The following is a 4,037-nucleotide window of genomic DNA, read 5'->3' on the forward strand; positions in this document are numbered from 1 at the left end:
TTTATTTCCATTTTGTCTGTAACCATATTTCGATATTTGATATTAATGAAATGAAGTGTTATTTATGCTGCATTTCTATATTTATGGTTATATATGTGATTTGTTGTGTTCCTATTTAAGTTTAGATAAGTTGAAAACCCTCCTATCCTAGTGAAGCACTAGGTCCATAACCCATAAGTAGAGGAGAAGTAGAGTCACTACCAGCGACATCTTACTCACAAAGCACTTGAAGTGTATCATAAAAGTCTTCAAGACATGTACAATGATGCGAATAATTTAGATACTTATCACACAAAGCACAAGGGTGATTCATGCATAAGAATTTAATATTCTTGGCGAGCCCTTGTAAGGTAACATAGACCTTAGGATTGTTAGGTTTGGGAAAAGTATCAGATACCACATTCTTAATATGGGGAAGTTCAGGATAATTATTGGTGGCATTCCCAAAAACATGACACAAAGCACATGGAGGAGAAGGATTTGGTGGTTTAGGAGGTGTGGGACTTGTTTGGGTTACCTTTACTTTCCCCCATTTCCAGATTCTTTCGCAATAGGAGTGGCTTCCTATTGAGGTTGTTGTGGAACTAAAGCAAAGGACAGGGTGGTAGGAACCAGTTGAACTGAAGTAAAAGGTGTATAGGGTTTGAGTTGGTCAGGGGGAGTGTTTGAAGGAGGATCAAGGTACTAGTCTAGGATCCCAAAGGTGATGTAGGAATGCTCAATATAGCCATTACAAGAGTAGAAAATATTCTTGGTGGTGGGAATGAGAAAGCTATCTAACCGAAGGGGTAATGGCCTAGAGGGAATAGTCCTGGGTGGGAAAGACCTGGCCCAAGATACAAATTGAAGATGACTGGCCTAGAGTAATGGTTCCTAAAGGACAATTTGAGTTTTGGGTAGAGAGTTGATGAGGAGTTGACCGTTGGGAAGATGTACTAGACCAGTTTCCAGTGGCCCATGGCACTTGAAGCATGAAAAAACTCGAAGAGAAAGGCTTAGAAGGAGCAGGCGGTGGACCATAATAAGCCCCAAGTAGTATTGAAGCTATATAAACTCCGGGGGAAACATCGGTAAGGGTAGGGGTGGTCTTATTTCAAATCATTGATGAAATAGTGGTCTAAGGAGAGGTTTGAGACTGGGGATCATAGTAAGTCAATTGATCAATAGTGATGATGTTTCCAGTATGAGGGAAGCACATATTGTGAAATAAAAAGGATGTGATAACTAACATGGCATATGTGTAACTACGACCCAACAAGATGTTATAATTTAAAGGGGTATCTATGACTTTGTTATCAATCAAGACTATCTTACCAACAACAGTGATGGGGAAATTGCGATATAAACTGAGGGGCCACGAGGGGTGACCGTCCCAAGCACAAAGAGTGATAGTGGATGGTGATGGTTAGGGGACCTAAGTTGGTTTTAGACACTAGCGACCATCACACAGGTGGAGGTGCCTTCATCAATTATACACTGTTGAACAGTGGCATTGTTTATGGAGACTAGTATTTGAAAGGAAACAAATGAAGGGAGGGGGGGATGTTCCGCTTTATCAACATCAAATATGATCAAATGATCATCAAACAAATCCAAAATGTCGAGAGAAGATAATATAGATTTCCATTAGGATGGGCATGCCTGTAGTGCTTCCAACATTGACAAGGTGACAGGATATTACGTCAAGTCGTCTACTATACTATATGTATGGGCAAATTTAGAAGAAGCAACATTGTGATGTAATGGACCTTTAGTGATCTTAGGGTGAACCTATACCTTAGGTTGAGGGATATGTAAGGTACTAGCTGGTGACGAAATAGGCTCAATGGAACTTTTGTGTTGAGAAGAAGTTGTTGACTTATAAGGAGGATTGTCATACTAAAGGTACTGAGTCTCAAGGTTGATGTATTTGGAATTCATCATGAGAATCTGGTAATTAGTATTGCCAAGTTGTGAAGGTTGGGGGGCTAGAGGATTCTGGGTGGGTTGGGTGGCCAAATATCCTTGATGAGGGAATGGGTTGGCAAGCATTTTCGACTATGATGAAGCAGGAGGAGGTGGAGCACTGGGTTGATATCCTATATAAGAAATTGTTTGAGCTTCCCATGTCTAACACATATGAGGTGAAAGGGGAAATTCATGAGTGTAATGCCCATAAGTCCTACAACAAGCACAAGGTTTATTGGTTTTAAGAGCCTTCTTTTTCTTGGGTTGTGCACCTTGTTTCTAGGTTTCGAGATTAGGCTGGTCACCCTTATTGGCATTAGGTTGTCCTCCTTGGTTGCCTTAATTACCCTGAGGTTGTTGGTTTTGGTTACCCTTACCATTATTTCTTCTCTTGGGGTTAGGGGGAACGGTAGCACTTTGCTAAGCATAAACTTGAGTGTGTGGAGATGGTTTCTTCTGTAGCAGAGGTGGAGGCATGGAAGGTTGAGACATTGTGTCATTGGGGCTGGAGAACTAGGAGGTGCATATGGATAATAAGGATTCATGGTAACATTTTGGTAACCAATTTGAGCAAAAATTGGCCCTAACATTGGCTGATGTGAATGGGCAAATGCATATGGCGTGCTTGTAGCTTGGTAAGAGTTAACACGCGAAGGATCAAAAGGCGGATATGCGTAAGCAAAATTGGTCTCCCCTTAGGGTTGACCATAACTCATAGGAGGTTAAGGATATGGTGATGGATGAGGGTGGGAAAGGGATCCAACGATACCATCAATGACATGAGATGCCCTCGATGCAATAGTAGCATTGGGCTGAGGCAGATTGGGAAGGAAAATATAAACATAACTTGACGCAACATATATTAGATCATATTTCAAGGCTTCTAAAGAGCTTCTTCCTCGGTCTGAGGGAAATGAGAAGAAACATATTTAACTATGGGGGCCAAAAGGGTTCTTGAAAACAAATCCATATAGACACGGTCTTCAAACTCAGGGGTTTTACAAAGGCTCCTCCTTCTGCACCATTCTTGTACATGGTTAGAAAGGCAAGTGGAAGAAGTTTAACAAAAGGTAGTCAAACGTTCGGTACCTGTGTCATATTAAAGAGGTAACTGGAAATATCAAAGGAAGGCTTTGGAAAGAGTCACAAAGGTGGAATGAGAGGCATGTGGTTGGTCGACATACCAATTGGAAATAACTCCAATTAGAATGCATTGGAAGATACAAAGATGAATGGAGTCCTTGGTAATGGAATTAGATGAACACTACATGTGGAAAGAGACAACGTGATTGGTAGGGTCTTCTCCAGGATTTTCAAAATTGGGGATATCCAAGGGAAGTTTGGTGGGCATGGGAGGCCAATTTTGGTCATGGGGAAGGGGATCATTGATGAGCTGGCTTAAATCAGGGAGGCTCAAATAAGCCATATAGGGAAGCAAGGGTGGATTAGTGTCAATACGTGAAGAGGTTTCACCTGTAGGGTTATCTTGGCTAGGACCTTGGTTACCACCTGGGTTTTCACCACCCACATTAGTGCCTGACATGATGACGATGAGGGGTTTGATGGATGCGAAATCAGTGGAAGAAATAGAAGAGTTAGAAGAACTAGAGTCTGTATGTGGACTAAGTGGAGGACTGGGTATATGAACCCTTACTCATCAAGTAGGGGTAAGAAGATGTCCTAAAGGAAACTAGGGGAGAAGGGCACAAAGTCTCTGCAACAGATGCCTGGGGAGTGCAATGGTGTCGAGACAAATAAAAATAAAAAAGCTAAGGGGTGATGATAGGAGAAAAGACTAACAAACAACAAGCAAACACCTAGTGTAAGGTGCAAAGTATAAACTAACTATAATGATATTCTACTCTAATTCAAGAAAACATGTACTATCAAAGAAAAAATGACTTCTAACCTAAAGGAGATCTAAATCCTCAAACAAGTCCTTGTTCTATTGTTTTAGATGGCTTTCCAAGAGACTTCTTACTTGACAGAATCTTATCCATGCAGGCAGAGTTGTCTAGAGAAAGGTGGGGTAGAGGACCGACTGCATTGTCATGTCCCTAATTAGAAAATTTGTTAAGGAAATTCTCAAT

Source organism: Pinus tabuliformis, chromosome 9 (assembly GCF_031772625.1).
Source record: "Pinus tabuliformis cultivar Carrire ecotype Pingquan chromosome 9, CPIR1, whole genome shotgun sequence".
Lineage (NCBI taxonomy): Eukaryota > Viridiplantae > Streptophyta > Pinopsida > Pinales > Pinaceae > Pinus > Pinus tabuliformis.